Raw genomic sequence first — 18,267 nt, 5'->3', positions numbered from 1 at the left:
GCCTTGACACTAGCCCAGTCTGTACTGCTTGACTGGGTATCTCAGACTTCCCACATTTGCTTCCCTTCACTTCTTTTTTTTTGACAGTCTGAGAGTCAGGAGGTCAAATCTCTGCCTCACATAGCAAATTTCAACACCCTATCTGAATCCTTCCTTCCTTAAACTCTATATTAGCCCCTCCAATAGCCATGACATCACAGATTATAGTGTCAGATTCTGAAAGGGTTTATCCTCAACTGGAGTTCAGTAAATTCTTCCACACCCCAAATATATACCTGAATGACCAAGGTATCTAGATGCTTTGCACTAAGACAAAATTGGTCAAGAACCAAGGTTCTATAGTTCTAGAGGTACCTGAATGGGCTCCTCTCTGGAGAAATTCATGTTTTATCCACTAGAAGTGGAAAATATCACAGCAGATTTGTTTACTGCTACATGATTTAATACATTTATTTTGCATATTTTAAACAATAGATTGTTGATTTACCTCACAGTTTGTGAAGGTTCATCTAGAATAATCTGGTCAATAAGTACATATTAACTAAAATATTCTCTAAGGCCCTGATCCTGCTCCATGTGGATGGAGCCCCTCTGTATCAGCAGAGATGCACCCCTCCACCCCACAGATCCAGTTGCAGGATTAGGGTCTAGAATTTAGCACAAGGACTTTTATGTTTTGATTTATTTTCTACAGTTCTTTTTATAACTATAAATGTGATTAATATATCCCACTCTGAAGGAAGAAATTTACTGAAATTCAGATTGTCCCAATATCTATCATAATTCTGCAGAATATTTAATTACTGTGTTTGACCTTTTAAATGAATTGCATTTTATCTTAGAAAAATCTTATTTTTTCTCTTGATGACACATTAAGATTAGAAAACATTTTCATTTTATAAATTCTCAAGCACGTGTTTAAACTTAATCAAAAATTTAATTATTTCCATGTGTTATATGACAGCAGTGAGTTATTTCTTCTGTCATGTAAAATATCAGGTAGGCACTACGTGAATGATCTTAGAAGTGGACCATAATTGTTCAACCATTCCTAATAATACTTTTCAGTATTAAGTGGCATAATGATTAGATTTAGAAAAAAAGTTGTAACTATTTAATGGTTAATAGGAAGCTGAACATCCCGCATACTGATTTTTTGGAACAAACATATTGAGATTAGCTAACATATTGGGATTGGGATTAGCAATCAACATTAACAGAAAAACAAGAATGTAAATCATATATGCCTTGTTTGTTTTGTATTTATGAAAGATTAATCAATTAAAAAGATGGTGTTCTTTGATTTATGGTTTAAGATTAGGCATACACACGGGGAAAGTTACAGAAAGCAGTTGATATTGATAGCGATATTGAATGGTAAAGTTGGTTGTATATTATAGTCCATCACCGAAAAATGTTGTATATGCTATCAATGAGGAAGTGTAGGTGAAAGGTGTCTAACACCTTGATCGTCATATATGGTGTTCAAGCAGGTGTTTTAAGGTTTTCCTGCGGTACCACATGACACTTTAGTGCAATGTTCATATATGTTGGAAATACATCCATAAGGCTGTTTGCTTCTTTTCTGCATGTGTATGAAATGTGTATAGCATAAACACACCCAAATATTTAGGATACCGTTCCTTCTAGAAGAGGAATATATTCAGGAGAAAATGTGATCACACTCTACCAGCTTGAAGGCTAACAGTAAAGCCCATTACAAAGTTATATTTTTGTAGGTGTATCTTTTTATTTTCTCAATGATTAATTTGAAATACTTAAGGATGAAGACACCATCGTATATAGTATGTGGTTGGTTATTCATATCCGTTTACTCATAAAAATGCATGAATCACCTCTACTTTCAAACAGCCATCTCCACCTTTTTCTTTTTGATGGCTCATTGTATAAAGCTTTTTGTGTTTTTCTTAACATAATAGAACTGAATTTACCTTGAGAGGCACTGGGAAATTTTGAAGCAAATGCAATGAGCAAAGAAGAGACCCTTGAGTAGCATTTCATAGCCTCTCCATCAAAATTTAGTGTTTGCTCTCAAATTAAAATATTGAGCATTCTCTTTCACAATTCAAAATCGATTTCCTACAATAAATTCATAGCATCTGGTTTGCAATATCTAAAGGCAACTCCCAACTTTTCATGTGCTGTGTATTTATACCTGCCTACTGTATTTTCCACTCCATGCATCTGATGAAGTGGGTTTTAGCCCACGAAAGCTTATGCCCAAATAAATTTGTTAATCTCTAAGGTGCCACAAGGACTCCTCATTGTTTTTGCTGATACAGACTAACACGGCTACCACTCTGAAACCTGAAATTTTCAAGTGTCAGTTTCACTTGAACAGTAAACCACCTATTTCTTCTTTTAATCATAAATACTCTAAGGATGGATTATGCCCCATTTTATGTGCCACTGCAGGGCAAAGGAGGGACAAATGACTCCCCAACACCTCCTTATGTAGCTTGGTTAAGGACAGCTACAATCACATTCCTCAGAGCAATGCAATAGGGAGTAGGCAAAGTAATGGTTCCTGCCACAGTCTGCTGACCAGCTGTGTGTTCATGGGAGAAGTAAGTTACACCTCTTTAATAAGTGTAATTTCTCTCCCATCTCAAACAGGGAGCCTCAGAGGTACTGTGCTTACGTTTAAAATACTGTGACCAAAATGCTAATGCCCATCAACATTCATTGTCTTCCTCACCAAGTGCTTCACTTGGCAAATTGAGCACTTAGGTCAAGATGACTAGAGCTGTTAATGGGTCCTAGAAGTGGTGAAAATAGCATGGAATTATCAGGCCGTTTACAATCCTTACCCAAAGCTCTAAATATCAAATCCTGACCACATCCTCCAGAGGTTGGGGACAGTCCCTCAGCACAGCAGAAGAGCTGTAGTTCTGCTGCAAACAGGTAAGGTGCTAGTGGCCTCTTCAGGTTGTGAGGAATATCCATGTGCCATGGATTATAGCTCCACAGGGGCTTCAGGTGCAGCATTAAGTAGGGTCAGGGCTGGAGGATCTGCTACTTTGTGAAGGGCAGCAGGGGCATAAGGGCTGAGGAAGCCAAATCTCTTTGGTGAAGCTGTGGATTGGCTTACTGACAGTCCATGGTTTAAGGGAGAGGATCCCACCTCACTGTCTGCCCCTACAGAATCTCTGATTGATTTACTCAGGGCTTGTCTACATAAACAAATAGCCACCAAGAATAATTATTCCACACTAGCTCGTGATGTGGACACTCTTATTCTGCACTAAGGATATGTCTACAGCAAAAGCTGTACATGGGCTTGAGCTTGAATCCAGCTAGCACAGGTAATAATAGCAGTGAAAACAACATAGTACAGGCTTCAGAGCGGGCTAGCAAGCTGAGTAGGTACCCAGGGTCCATGCTGGACTTGTACTATCTGCGCTGAAGCCACGGCCGGCTCTGGCTTTTTTGCCAGAAAAAAGCCTCTCTCCGCCCCCTGGCGGGGAGCGCGGCAGGGGAGGGTGGCGAGCCCGGCCGCGGCCCCGCTCTCCCCGACTGACCGGAGCACTGGGAGGAGGGTGGAGAGCCCGGCCGGGGCCCCGCTCTCTCCGACCGGCCGGAGCACCGGGAGGAGGAGACCCAATGGAGCTAATCAATTTATACCATCTGACCCAGAATCTCCCATGGTTTCAGGTAAATGTCAGGGTACTTGAATGGAGAAGACAAGTTGAAAAATAAGCGCTAGGGGACCACCTATCTTAACATTAACAGGGCCTGCAGGAATTTGTTGAAAATCCCTGTAAGGTTAAACAGGGATGATGCAGAAAAAAGCAGACATCTCAGCCCCACAGCCTCCAGCTGCGGCATGTTCCCTCCTAACCTGCACGGCCCACTCAACAAGGAACATTCATGGAAAGGCTTCTTTGGGGCCAGGAGGAGGGAGAACCATGTGGCTGTGCTGACACTCCCTTGTTCTCTGCCCTTTGGGCCTATTTAGTCAGATTTCTGTTGCCTTTTTCTCACAGAAGCAGAAGGCAGCATATGGCCCTCAATCCTTTATGCCTAGCCACACTCCTACCTCCATTTGGAACCCAGACAAAATATTATACAATCTGGCTTCCAATGCAAGATGCACTATTACCCATATTTCAGTTGGAATTGTTAATGCAGAGAAATTTAACACCACATCTGTCAAGACAGATGAGAACTGTGCAGGATAATGCAGTTATGTAATTAAAATCTGTGCCTATATGTTGGAAATAATACTTGAGGCTTGGTGTACATTTTTGAACAGTTTTGTTGCAGTTTGGCAAGTGGTACCCTAAACCTGAATAAAGCTGTCTTTCTCACCCACAGCTGTGAATCTGAATATCTGGCCTGGTACATATTCTGTACTGTTGTTTTATGAATTTGTCTGATGTATTTAATCAGTTTTTATTCAATTTTATTTTATTGGTACTAGCAACATTAGAATGAAAGTGAATATAAAAGGGGGAGAAGAAACATTTTAATTTTCTTTGCCATGTAATAAGAGGGCATGCTGTTTACAATAATGGTCTCACCATCATTTCCTTATTTATGTCTTCTGAGTGGGGCCCTGGTGGCTTTTATCCCCCTCTTGGAGGTCTTTGTGGGTGGATAGCTGGTCTGATAGTACTGCTCCCCCCTTCCCTGTCTAATGAAAATCTCAGGGTAAGGAGATTTCCAGATCTTTCCATCTCACACCACAACTCATTTGTACCAGGTCAGGAAAGAGCTAACTTTGCTTCGTTTGGTAACCTTGGGCTTTTGCAGTTTGCAGTCCTGGCGCACAGATGTCAGCTCACACTGCATGGTAATTAGACACAAGAAATATCTGTCATGCTAGCTTTACATATTTTCTTTCCTATTATTGTTGCTTGTTCTGATTCTGATAGGTCTCTAAATGTTCTGTTCTCTAAACAACCGGTTCCTTCTACATTATTCATTCAGATAATAAGAAATACTGCAGCCTTTGTGATGATATATTTCATCCCTTGACAGCAATTCTGGAGTAAAATCCACTGGATTGTTTCATTATTAGTGAAGTGTGAACTTCAAACTCTTTGGCGTTTAGATTCAGATCAAGTAAGCATCCAAAAGGCAGAGGCTTATCTTAAACTTACAGTTCTGAAGCCTTAACATTGCAATTACAATTCAGGGGAGCTCCTGTCCTGCAGGCTGCATTTCATTGAATAACACTGAGTTCCTGTAAAACAGAACAAAAATACTCTCTTTTCCTGTGAGGAATTTTAAGACTCAGCACTGATTTGAGCTAGAGAATCAGTACGTTTTGTATTTCCGAGATTAAGATGCAAAACAGACATTCTTTTGAAAATTCAAAACTACTTTGTTCAGTCCTGATCAGAAATATTGTCCAAAGAGGTGTCGTTGCAATATTTCTGCACTCAGAGTTTCGATTTCAATAGAGCCTGAAAATACAAAGTTGCCTAAAAATTAAAAACAAAATTACTCATCTGTTCCCTTAATACACCTTAGACCACTCATGAGGAATTATGACCAGAAATCTTTTCTGCTGCTCCTGGCCTAGTCCAGACTATGGGAGCCCATATGCATCTGCAACATGACTAGTTTTCACTGCTATTCACATGGCTTCACAGCTGTTCACCTCACTATATATTTGCTTAGTTAGTGCTAAAACATAAATTACCCTGTTCTTTCAGCCTACCTACAGAGGAGAGGGAAAAGTATGAGTGACTTAAAGGAGGGCAGAAGAGGAACAGAAGTCTCTTCAAAGAAGAGAGGGAAAGAACATACAAGTGACACACACAGGCCCCATAAAGGGCATGGGACAGAACTATGTTGGTGTCTCTCTCTTGTGAGTGAATATATATTGTTGAGCTGGCTGAATACAAAGTGTATGAGAATAGACTAGGGTGAGTGAGTGTGTGTATGCGTGCATATGTGTACATGTATTCGGGGAATGAGTATGTTGAAGAAATTATGGGAGGAGTGGAAAGTAAGAATATGGGCTTTGGGAGAAAATGTAATATGCGGAAACAAAGATGACAGGGAAAAAGGTGGAGAGAAGACATTGGAAGTCATAGAGGAAAAGGTATGTCAAGATATACAATGAAAAAAGAGAGGAAGTGGAGTGAAGGATGGAAAAGGGAAAGAGAAGAGATCAAAAGCAACAGAACCACAACAGTAAAATGATGAAAATGCAACTAAAATGCTAAATGAAGGTTTCAAACCATCAGAAGAGTGATGTTCTGGAACTGCCTTCCAAAGGAGCAGTGGGGGCAAAAAAACCCAAATGGCTTCAAGACTGAGCTTGATAAGTTTATGGAGGGGGTGGTATGATAAGATTGCCTACAATGGCATGTAACTGATCTGTGACTGCTAGTAGCAGCAGATATTGGCAGTAGCAAATATCTCCAATGGCTAGTGATGGGACACTAGATAGGAAGAGCTTTGGATTACTACAGAGAATTTTTTCCATTGTCTGGATGGTGGGTCTTGCCCACGTGCTCAGGGTCTAACTGATAGCCATATTTGTGGTCGGGAAGGAATTTTCCCCTTGGTCACGTTGTCAGTGACCCTGGTTTTTTTTCACTTTCCTATGCAGTGTGGGGCACGGGTCACTTGCAGGTTTAAACTGATTTGAGGACTTCAGTATCTCATCCAGAGGTTATGGCTCTACCTCATGGATGGGTGGGTGGAAGAGGTTCTGTGGCCCGCAATGTGCAGGAGGTCAGACTAGTTTATAATGATGGTCTCTTCTGGCCTTAAAGACTACGAGTCTGTGTGACTATTATATAAACAAAAATGCCCAATCTTCCTTGCATTGAAATCAATAGGAGTTTTGCTATTGACTTCAGTGGGAGAAGGATCAATCCATGAATTGAAATTAGGTACATTTTTCATGACACTTGTGAAGAATGCTGATTGTCCCAAACGAACACCATTGAAATCTTTATGCTATGCCACCAGTTATTTAGTTTATGCCATATATTTAACATATTTTAAAAAGGTGCTAGAGAGGTTTTTTTTTTAAATAATTTTATTTTTTCATCTCCTGTCTGTAAAACCAGTCTGCTTTGGTTATCATGACTAAATTGGAACAGGCTTTGGAGAAATGAATACCTACATACCAAACTGATGGGTGTATTAAACAGGTAAAGATTAGATTAGAAAAGAACTATAATGGATCCATTTCAGAAACCTCTACAAATTACCTACATTAATTTTTTTCCATAACATCCTGATTTCAGTCAGTGACCTACCATGTGAAAGACAAATTTTGACTTCCAATAGGAAACCTCTCAAATCCTATCGTTCATCGCTCATTTTTTATCTCCAAGAAACTTCACTCGCCTTTCTCCCTTTCATCCTTCACCACCAAAAGCCTTGCCCCTCACAGCTAAGCAACGATCTCGCCAACTACAGTCACCCTCATGTGGTTTCTGAATTCTTTGCTTCCTCCCCAATCCCCCTGCTCAATCCCATGTCTCCCACCACCTCTCACATTCCCAGATCTTTAGAGCACTGCAAATCCACAAATATCCATTTTATAGCCACAGATATCTGCATCTGCAGATCGTGGATGGATGCAGATCCAAATTTTATATCTAAAGCCCTGAAAATCCACGAATATCACTAGATAGCCACATCTGCGGATGCGGATATCCGTGGACCATTTGTGTGGATCATGGGTGGATACAGATCCAAATTGTATATCTAAAGCTCTGCATTATATCCACAGATATCTGCATCTGTGGATATAGATATTGGCGAATCATTTCTGCAGGTCTTTTTTATTCTTACCACAGACTGACCACTCTTACCTATTTCTGTCACTTGTTACCTGCTTTCTCAGCCCTCCCATTCCCCACTCACCTCTCTGTCTGACTCACTCATTCACTCAGCACCTCATATGCCCTGGTCTCCACTCACGTGGACTGTGGTTTTACACCTCTATCTATCCACGTCATGATCTTTGTCTCCCCCTCTCACTGTCATCGTCCCCCTCCACACTCTCTCCATCTGCCTCTTAGGGGCCTGCTGGAAACTGTCTGCCTGCTCACATCTTGCCACACATTGACCTCTCTCTCTACTCTTTTCCTCCCCACGATCCACTATCACTGGGTCATAAACTCCTGCCCTGTCCTCTCTATACTGTAGTTACTTCTCACCCCTAACTGTGAACTGTCTTTCCCCAGTCCCTTCTGTGACAGTGTACCCCATAAGGCTTTATGGGGGGGGTGCTTATAAATGTATGTATGACATAACTGGAATATGTTTTGTGCTGCCTGTGCCATGTAATACATCGCTGTAAAGGTTATGGTCTACTATATCTGTTCATCCTATCTGTACATATATATCATTTTCTACTTGAGGTTAAGAATATGGGCTGTATACTTGCTTGGTTTCTAAGTAAGCTTTGTGAGGCATTTGATCAGTTTCTTTAGGAAGGAATTTGCAAGGTTAAGTACCTGATCAGGAAGCACTTGGGGAACAATGAATCTTTGAATGCTCCAATCCACATAAGAAGTCTTCCTGGAGGCATACAAGATACCATGTGGACAATGGCTTCGGCCTGTAAAGACTGAGTCATGCAGGGACATGTGACTTGCCCAGGTGACTCCAGAACTCCATCTTGGAGCTGGACTTTGCATAGGATGGGGGTCTCCACCCACAAGAGAGAGTCTATTTAAACCTGTGGGAGACCCCTCCATTTTGTCTTCAGCTGGCTAAAGAAGGAGCCTCTCCACCCCCCCAGGATACTTGAAGGAAACTGGAACAAAGGACAGTAACTACAGGGGGTGTGATTGATAGCTGGACCCAGGCTAAAAGGAGATTAGCCTGTGAAAGGGAGCATTCTGGAAACGGTGAGGATTTTATCTGTATTTAGTTTGATTAGACATAGATTTGTGCATTTTATTTTATTTTGCTTGGTGACTTACTTTGTTCTTTCTGTTACTACTTGGAACCACTTCAATCCTACTTTCTGTATTTAATAAAATCACTTCTTACTTAGTAACTTACTCAGAGTGTGTATTAATACCTGGGGGAGCAAACAACTGTGCATATCTGTCTATCAGTGTTATAGAGGGCGAACAATTTATGAGTTTGCCCTGCATAAGCTTTATACAGGGTAAAACGGATTTATTTGGGTTTAGACCCCATTAGGAGTTGGGCATCTCAGTGCTAAAGACAAGCACCACTTCTGTGAGCTGTTTTCAGGTAAACTTGCAGCTTTGGGGCAAGTTATTCAGACCCTGGGTCTGTGTTGGAGCAGACGGGAGTGTCTGGCTCAGCAAGACAGGGTGCTGGAGTCCTGAGCTGGCAGGGAAAACAGAAGCCAGGGTAGTCTTGGTGCATCGGGTGGCAGCTCCAAGGGGGTTTCTGTGATCCAACCCGTCACACCTTCCCACTGCACTCTGCCATTCTGGCCAGGCCTTCTTGCTTACAACTGTCCCCCAGACGGCCCTCTGCTCCCCTAAATCCACCTTGCTGTGAAGTACCTCCTCAAACTGCTCCAGTGCTCAGTCCCCCCACTTCACATCTGTAAACAATTGTCCCATCAGCCCCCCCACCCACTTACATCTATCACCCATCATTGCCTCTTGCTGTGAACTGGCCTCTTCAGATGCCCCGCATGCTCTTTCACCCACCCCATTACTGGCATCTGTCACCCCCAGCTTCCACCTTTACTGCCCTCTGTCAAGCTTAGACCCCACCCTACCCTTACTGGGATTTGTGCCACTCTGCTATTCCCTCTTCACTGTCTTCCATAGGTCCATTCTGAGGGGGAATTAGTGTGTGTGTACACACAATGCCGCAGGCGGTAGTTTCAGCAGGAAAGGAAGTAGATGATGTTGGTGAGGTGGTCAGTGTGAGAAGGCTTTGTGAGGGATGGTTTTTAAGGAAGGATTTAGAGGAAGAAAATAGCACATGAGGAGGAGGCTGTTCTAAGTGTCAGAGAAGAGGACACAAAGCCAAATGAGAAGGATATTAATGGATAAGGTAGGAGTGGGAGTAGGCAGGAGTGCAACCAGTATAAGAGCTCATGTGTTTTGAGTGTATGTGATATATACCAGCTTCTTGGCCTTCCTGCTATTGACTGCTGTTCAAGTATTTGCATATACTATGTTAAATTATACACAAAAAAAGTCCTAAGATTCAGCATCTTTCTCTAGTCCAACTACAGTAAAAAGGGCAGTTTTTTTTTTTAAACTACAGACTCTTGGAGCTGTCATAAGGCATACAATATTGGGACTGATTTTCAGTTTTCTAAAGTACTTATCTTAATGAATAAAGCGTGTAATAAAACTTGACTCTAGTTCTGACATTCTACAATACAATATTTTAAATTGAAATGATATATTTCTATAACATGTTTATTAAAATTATCTTCAATGAACATTCTCTCTGCCTTCCACAGTTTTCCTTGCCATACCTCAATGAGCTTGTTTCAAATTCAAACAGTATAATTCTAATGAAAGGGAGAAACTAACCAGCTGATATTTTTTTCATTGCTATAAGATAAAGAGAAAACATGTAATAAGAGTCTAGTCCAGCAGAAAATGAGACTCCCATGCTGCTGGGCTATAAATATTTACTGAATTCCTGGATTCACCAGCTAGTGGCTACTTTTGTATCTTGAGGGAGAGAGTTCCTTTTAACAAATACTCCAGTAAAGATCCAAAAGCATTACCTCTTCTTTTTTTATTGCAGTTAATTTGGCCACTGTAGTATGCTGCTTGGTATGAATATGAAATAACCCTTCTTTTGCAGAACTTTGGATCCAGAATAGATGAACCTATTGGGGGACTTGATCCTGCATCTGTGTGGGTGCTGGACTTTGCACATGTGGAACTCTTTATAGGATTAGGGCCTTAATTACAGTTGTAAAGTTCTGCATACAGGTCTGTCGCATCATACGCGCATTTAACATGCGCGATTTCAGGTTTACGCGGTTGGCAAAAATTGAAAAATAAAATAAGAGAAAAATAACAATTTTAATACTGTATCTGTAGTGCGGGTGATTCCGCCCGCCATTGAACTCAATGTAATTTTGACTATATGCGGTTTTTCGCTTTACGCGCTAACCGCAGAACGGAACCCCCATGTTAGATGAGACTCGCCTGTACGTGTAATATTAAGACCAGCCAGTGACAGAAGTGAAAATAAAACTCAGACCCTCCTAGCTCCTATACCTGTGTTGAACCAAAGTTACTTTTGAACATCTCAATTTGTGGCTGTGCAGTTTTATACACTGTAAAGGGGTCAAACTTTCAGAGGATAGGTGGCTCAGCATAAAATCAGGTCCTTGTAATGTGTTAATAATTGAGGTACCCAAAAATCACTGGTCAACTTTGAAAATCTTGGCCTGCGGCTTTTGGAGATCGACCACTCTCTCCTGTTATTTTTTAACTATATCTCTATATTTCCAACCTTTTAAAGTCAAAATTCCAAAAGGTGGAAAAAGTCAAATTACACTAAATCAATTGGAGAACAATTTTGCGTGAGTGCCAGAAAACATTTTCACAAATTTCACCTAGCTTTAGTTGTACCTTTAAAAAGAAAAGAAAGGCTGTCGTTTATTTTCTGTTTTACAGTGAAATATTTCCAACCGGTTCAAGCAGTAACTAATACCTTTTCAAGAAATGACAAGGTAGGTGTGGTAATATATTTTATTGGGCCAACTTCTTTTGGTGATAGAGACAAGCTTTCGAGCTGTATAGAGATCTTCCTGAGCTGGAAAGCTTGTCTCTCTTGCCAACAGAAGTTGGTCCAATAAAGATATTACTTTGCCCATCTTATCTCTCTCATATCCTGCAGCTGATGTGGCTACAACACTGAATTTTCAAGGATTATACGTAGCTTCTATCCAATAACAAGAATGATCCTTTAATATATTTTAATTATAGTGCTTGCTGTGAAGAAGAATTTGTATTGTTTTCCATGCAGAGGGCAAACTTTTCCAATTTGGTCTATGGGATTTTGTGTGCGTGAACTAAATTTTCACACAGCTTGGCTTGATTACAGGGTAATAAATTCCATAGGAGTAAAGAGTTTTGAACAGTCTTTTGCGAACGTGAGCCTGTATGCTATTTGTTCCCATCATTTTTCTCTTTTATTGGATATACCTATTTATTGCATCCAATACCAAAGTCTCTCTCTCCCACTGCTCCAAAGACTTTAACCTTGCTCTAATTTTTCTCCCATGCAGTAAACCAAGGTTTTAGAATAGTGTCACTGGGTTGCACATCCTCTGCTAGGTTTCAGTAATTTTTCAACTCCATATTAGTCTTTGGTTACTGTGCTCTTCCTTCTTAGAATAGGAACAGCATTTGCAGGTACAGTAGCAGATAAGGAAGTAGAAATCACGCACTTATTCATACTGAGTATATCTGGTCCAACTCTCTACAGTCATGTAAGGCCCACGGGCACTGTAACTGGGGTGGTCCCACTGCACAAGGGAAAGAGAGAGGGCAAATATAGCAGAGGAGAGGTCCTTGTGCTAAAACGTGTTCCAGCAGCCTCCATTTGTGTTCGTGCAAAATGAGATTTTTGGGGATAATGACCAGTGACTTTGCAATCATAGGGCAAATCTTCAGGCTGCAGGAGAATTCTTGTATCCCCACAGAATTCCCCTATGCAGAGCTGGTTTGTTTGGGATATGAGTAGGGACAAGAATTTGTCCCTACGGCAACAAAAATGGCGATATGAGAAGCAGATGAATTTTAAGCTCATACTGAGGGAGCTTAATTTTCTATGTCATGCTTTGCGTGCTCTTTCAGTGCCTGATTCTATCTTCATGCTTATAGTGATTCTGTATAAATTCAGCTTTAGGTCTTGCTTGATTAGTTTATACAGTAGTAACACACAATATTTTCTCTGCCAGGTCACTGCTTAACATAATTTTTTTGTCTCTTTGTTATGCAGAGAATGTAGTCACCACTGTGTAAGCCTGAAATATAGCTTTTGTATCAACACATGTGGCAGTGTACTCTGATTCTGAGCAATGTATGGTGGGAGATGTTGTCTTTAGAAAGAAGTGTTTGCAATTATGTTCAAAATTAAAGGTCAACATTTTTGTAATTCAGTGTCCAAAGTAAGGCATCTAAATCTGTATTCAGCCTCCTACATAAGTGCCCTGAATTTTCATGGGTGCTGGGTACCTGCAACCACCTTTGACTTCAGTGAGACTTGTGGGTGAATACCTAGTACTTTGGAAAATGAGGCCATTTTTCATTGAGGAACCTAAATATAGGTTTATTTCCCTAATTTTAGGACAATAGGAATTGCCATACTGGTTGAAACCAATAGTCTAGTATACTCAGTCTTTGACAGTGGTCAGTACCAAATGAAAGAAACCCTGAAGTGGGCAATTATGAAATATACAGTTCATAGAGGAAGCTTCTTCTGAACCCCCTCAGCTAGAGATTGGCTTATGCTTTTCAAACATTTAGGTTTATTTTTAGGCATCCAAGACTGAAAATATTGGTTAATGACAGTTTATCCCAGTATTCATTAGACAGAATTTTTTAAAAAGATAGCTTATTTCCCACATTGTGAAAACGAAGTGTAAACATTTTAATTACATCATTTTCAGTATAATGGAACCTTAATTTGACAGTCTGTCTATGGTGAATGTGACTTTCCATTTTCTTTTTTTAAAAAGGAAAATTAGTTTTCTTTGTGATTCAGTTCAGTGAGAAGTTTATTTTCATAATCACTAAGAAATAATGTTAGCTCTACATTATAGTTCAGGAAATTAAGAATAGCTGTCTGCACTAAAACACACCCCAAATTTGAGTCCAGTTATGATTTTTTTAGAGTCCATATTCAGTCTTTTTATATCTGAAAAGGTAGCTAATCTGTATGCTGATGACCTTGAATTATGCTTTCAACTATGTAAATTTTTTGCTATCTCAGTGACTCCCTAACGTACCTCAGAGAGTTCTACAGGTGCAGCTGGATGTATTGTGCTAAAGTCTGAGAGGTGCTGAGCACCTGAAATTTGAATTTAAGAGAAGAGGAGTTGCAGATTCTTGTTACTGCTCAGGATTTGGTGCATAGCTGCCAGACTTTCAGTCTTGCATGTTTTCTCCCTTCTCAAAATATGGAGAGAGGTGGGATTTCCCTAAGATCTTCTATTCCTCCCATACAGAATGTGGCATTCTTGGGACAGGAACATATTTTGTCTTTATTTGCCTTGATTGGATGCTTGCCTTTAATTGCTGTCCAGTTTGAAAATGAGTTAATTTTTGTTTTATTTACTATTAATTTCAACGAATGTATAGAATACTAATCAGTTCTAAAAATATGAGTCAGCCCTGGAGAACTGAGTATTTTCTATGCCTTTTTGAGAAGAAGGAGAACCTAAGTTTAAGCTCTTCTATAGATTTTATAAGAATTGTTGTGACCATCCTTCCAAAATTGCAATGTTTCGGAACAATGGAGGAACACATGCAAAATGTCTAAGATATTGTCATGTCAAACACACAGTTATACACTAAATAAAGCAATAGTGCTTGCAGCATGCATGTCTAAACACTGAGCTTCTCTTTATTTTTCACTTTGTCAAAGTTCAACTTTGAATTTTTAAGATACCAGCAGCTTTGCTGCATTTTTAACATTAAAACTGCTAACTAATCACATGAAGTACCAAAACCCCAAAAGAAATAATATCAGTTATATGTCTGCTTATTTACTATATGTACCTAAAAGGAAAAAGCCAGGCACGAATAGAATAAAATCATTTAAAAAGAGTATTCAAGAGCTGACAGCACTTTCTCAAACAGGTTATCAGCTGTGGGGTGGCAATCCAAAGGCAAATCACAGTTGTTTTTAGGAAGTGTGAAACTTTTATTAAAAAAGACCCCAACCCTCTAAGCTCACACTAAAAAAAAAAAGTTCCTAACCCTTCTGGTTGTGAAGATAACCGTCTGAATGAAAATAGCCTCAATCATTAGGTTTACTAAATATATGCTATAGCACTAGGGAATTTATAAGTCATTAAGGGTGAGATTGACTCTTAATGTCACAACTTAAACTCTATTTTGAGGGCTTAATAGGGACTTAAGTGGTGTATAGACCTTGGGCTATCTCTGCATAATCAATCCAAGTGTGTAAATTATACTTTAGTATAGTCTTAAAATGTAAAATTGTCAAATGTATATGCATTGGGCCAAATTCTGATATCATTTACTACTTCTGGGGGAATTCTGCCCCACTGCGCAATGCAGAATTTTGCAGAAATTAACGTTGTGCCTGCAGAATTTCCTTTCCCCCGCCCCATGAAGTGGGCTGCAGTGCTTCTGGCCACCACTAGGGGCTGCTGGACCCAGCAGAAACCAGCTCGCACATAGAAGACACTGATGAGGGAGGGGGAGGGAGCTAGAGCATTCCTGTCAGCTGCCGTTCCCAGCCCACCCTGGGGGAAGGAGAAGGCAGTGTGCAGGAAACTCTGTACAAGCCTGGGACCAAGCATCCAGGGGCGGCTCCAGGCACCAGCGCACCAAGCGCATGCCTGGGGCGGCAAGCTGGGGGGGGTGGTCTGCCGGTCGCTGTGAGGGAGGCAGTCAGGCTGCCTTCAGCGGCATGCCTGCAGGAGGTCCGCCGGTCCTGCGGCTTTAGCGGCAATTCGGCGATGGGTATGCTGAAGGCGTGGGACCAGTGGACCTCCTGCAGGTGTGCCGCTGAATCCGCATTACCAGTGGACTTCCCGCAGGTGTGCCGCCGAAGGCTGCCTGACTGCTGTGCTTGGGGCGGCAAAATACATAGAGCCGCCCATGCAAGCGTCAGGTTGTTTCTCCCTCTGGATCCCAGGATTCTCGGGGTGGGAGGGTGTCTGGGCTGAAGGGGGCCACGGCTGGGCTCTGGGGAGGAGGGGGCATGGATATCTGGGCAAGGGGCCCCCGCAGCTGTGCTTTGGATGGTGGTGGGTGCGGTATCTGGGTGGGGGGGCTGTGGCTGGGCTCTGAGGGGGTGTTGCTGTATTGGCTGGAGGGGGCTTATGGCTGGGCCCTGGGGGAGGGGCTGTTGGTGTCTGGCCCCTGGCTGGGCTGGTGGGGGGGGGGCAGAGAAACAGGAACTGGTTTGTCATAGGAGTTTCTTAAAACTTTACTCCTGGGGGAATTTTTGTGCCTGTATTGTTACAGACATACTTGTTGACAGGTATTTTGAAATAAATTACCACAGTAATTGAAATTGGGTGATTATGTAATTTTATTTTGACAAATACAATTTGCAGAACTTTAAAATACTGTGTGCAGAATTTTTAATTTTTTTGGCGCAGAATGCCCACAGGAGTAATTTACGTTGGAATAACTCAACTGGCTCAATTACATTAGTGCAGGGATCGGCAACCTTTGGCATGCGGCTTGCCATGGTAAGCCCCCTGGTGGGCTGGGCCGGTTTGTTTACCTGCCACGTCTGCAGCCCCTATTGGCCTGCAGTGGTTTGTTTACCTGCTCGCGTCTGCCAGGACATCCCTCGTCCTGCTTCACTTCCTGCAGCTCCCATTGGCCTGGAGCGGCAAACCGCGGCCAGTGTGAGCTGCGATCGGCCGGACCTGCGGACGCGGCAAGTAAACAAACCGGCCCGGCCCGCTATGGGGCTTACTCTGGTGAGCCGCACGCCAAACGTTGCCGATCTCTGCGCTAGTGTAACTGAGTGGAGGCCTCTGCCCTTGAATTTATATATCTTTATTTTGCCACAATAGACTTAGGCTCCACACTTGCACAACTTGCACACATGCAGCTTTACTCATGTAAGAGATTCCTTTGAAGCCAGTGGGTTTAGCCATGCGATAAAGTTATGCACATGTATAAGTATTTGCAGTATTCGAATATTGAGCATTTTACAAATGATTGTTTTACAGATAGTAGAATTTTTGTTCTTTTTTAGCTGAAATGGCAGGATTCTTAGAAACAGGGTGATAAGAGGAAATAGTGAAGGTTTGGAGATCATGGCTGAATAAAGAGGGTGTTTCAGGGCCAAGAGGTGAGAAAAAGTTACAAACCCCTTGTGGCAGAATATTGATTTTAAAATATTTCTGTACAAGGAACTATTCTGGTGAGTGGCTGAATATAGTATATTTTCTCTCCCTATCAACTGTTTTTCTCTGAAAACATTAAATAATGGATTCACATACACAGCTTATTGTATCTGTTGTCATCCTCTTCATAAGTACAGGTTGTGGCTAGACTGGCACAGATGTGCCAAGAAAAGGAGAATGCCTTTCTTCTTGGAGCATAAAGACTGGGAGAGTCTAGTGGTGATCTGATTTTTGTAAGTCATCTTTACTGTGGGGGAGGCATTGTTGCAGGGTGTTTTTGAGTGGTTTGGTGGTGGGAGAAGGCATTCATGTAGCATGGTGATGAGCATAGTGTAAATACCTAGATAGAGAAATGAAGGAAATAAACTGGTATGTTTATTTTTATTAAATGAAGATGGAAGTTGCTGGCTAGAGCAGAGTATCCAGGCCTAATACATATGCTCACATTCATCTTTTGAAGACTGGAATATTTGGTCTCTTTACATCTAGTTAATGTAGACTGAATGGAGGAGAATGCACAGGGCTTCTGAGCAGCGCATACATACAATGGTGTTGTTATGCTATCACATGTCACAAGTCTGCTCAATCTACACCAGAATTTGCACATGTTGTAAAACTGAAGAATGATAAATCTGGTTTGGAAATAAACATTGTGGGTTTTAAGGCGTTTTTCATACCATCACATAAGTAAAGATATTTTTTTAAAAATATGACAGATTTAAATTGTAAGCTGTTTGGGGTCAGGACCATCTTTTTCTTCTGTGTTTGTACAGTGCCTAGCACAATGGGCCCCTGTTCATGATCGGGGCTCCTAAGTGCTGCTGCAATACAAATAATAACGGTGGTAATAGCAATATTTACAGTAGTTTTAGTTTGGCCCAATGAGATCTTTTTTTGGCATAGCTCTTCCTCCACCACTGCAATTTTGGGACTCTTGAAACTAAGGCTCATTTTAAATTAAAAATAAAAGGGCCACCCACCACCTCTAGCATCCTTTGTTCAGTTGTAGATTGTGCTGGGGTCTGAATATAATTACTGTTACTTATCATTTTTGCAAGGGACAATTCTTTAAATGCAAGTCCCTATCCTCTGGGAGGTCTTGTGCACATTCTGATTAATTTCAGGTTATTGTCTATCTTTTTCTTCAATTATTTTAATGTAAAAAACAAAATAGTCAGCAATGTTAATATCAAAAGTGCTATAAAGAGCCATCTCATAGCTTTCCCTTGGAC

At 41.2% G+C, this 18,267-nt stretch overlaps 2 protein-coding genes across 10 annotated transcripts in view; one reads left to right on the top strand and one right to left on the bottom strand.

Moving 5' to 3' along the window:
• Positions 1–18,267, top strand: part of CTNNA3 (catenin alpha 3) — a 954,554-nt gene that overhangs the window by 295,921 nt on the left and 640,366 nt on the right. The gene's annotated exons all lie outside the window — the stretch shown is intronic.
• LRRTM3 (leucine rich repeat transmembrane neuronal 3) overlaps positions 1–18,267 on the bottom strand; it is a 137,610-nt gene that overhangs the window by 6,363 nt on the left and 112,980 nt on the right. Inside the window, exon 3 of one of the 2 annotated variants that reach the window (XR_008445731.1) lies at positions 5,127–5,209. The exons of the other annotated variant lie outside the window; for it this stretch is intronic. The gene's annotated coding sequence lies outside the window, so the exon portion shown is untranslated. The remainder of the gene's footprint in view (positions 1–5,126; positions 5,210–18,267) is intronic. 2 annotated transcript variants of the gene reach the window in all.

The sequence above is a fragment of the Malaclemys terrapin genome, chromosome 7, assembly GCF_027887155.1.
Source record: "Malaclemys terrapin pileata isolate rMalTer1 chromosome 7, rMalTer1.hap1, whole genome shotgun sequence".
NCBI classification, from domain to species: Eukaryota; Metazoa; Chordata; order Testudines; family Emydidae; genus Malaclemys; species Malaclemys terrapin.
The sequence above is the reverse complement of the archived record's forward strand: the minus strand, read 5'-3'. Positions and strand labels throughout refer to the sequence as shown.